Raw genomic sequence first — 829 nt, forward strand, 5'->3', positions numbered from 1 at the left:
ACTAGGGGGTCTGGAGGCCACCCCTCCACACACACACACACACACACACACACACACACACAGAGCTGGGACACCTAAGAAAGCAGTAGCCACGTGGTGAACATGAGGCTTTTAATAGTAAGAGATTTTGCAGATCTGGCAGGGGCCAGAGTTCAAATTTGACTTCACCTCTTAAAAGCTGTGTGACTTCTACCAGATCGTTTGACCTCTCTGTGTCTGCTGTCAACATAAAGAAGAGAGACTGTGGAGCTGGCCTGTTAGCTCACTTGGGAGAGCATGGTGTGGTAACACCGAGGTCAAGGGTTCGGATCCCCTTACCAGCCAGCTGCCAAAAGGAGACTGGGTACTTTCTAGGGGTTGTGGTGGGGGTTAAAGTTCAATGTTTAAATGAGATCATGGGTGGAGAATGCCTGGTACATAGTAGGTGCTCAATAAACACTACCTGTTCTCAGTAAGCTGCACTGCATACAAAAGTGGTGAAGTTTGGTGCCTTTCTCCCTAAACCAGAGTCACAAACAAGCACCCACTGACTTAAAGCCAACTCCCAGGAAGGGGCAGGGTTTGTTCAAGGTGTGTTCAAGTTCACCTCCCCTTCCTCATTCCCTGTGTGGCCTGTAAGGTGGATGGTGCCTTGAAGATCCAGCCCTAGTATCTCAATCCCCTAATAAGGCACAGACTCCAAAAACTTTATATAATTTTTCTTTTATATATAAAACGAAACGGCCCAAGCCGAGCGGCAGGAAGAAAAGATTTGAAACATGAGTATGTACATCGATGGTAGAAGGCACAGCGGGTCTACTTGGGGTGACAGATGGAATAGGGTGGGGGG

The sequence above is a fragment of the Galeopterus variegatus genome, unplaced genomic scaffold (assembly GCF_000696425.1).
Source record: "Galeopterus variegatus unplaced genomic scaffold, G_variegatus-3.0.2 Scaffold2993, whole genome shotgun sequence".
Classification (NCBI taxonomy): domain Eukaryota; kingdom Metazoa; phylum Chordata; class Mammalia; order Dermoptera; family Cynocephalidae; genus Galeopterus; species Galeopterus variegatus.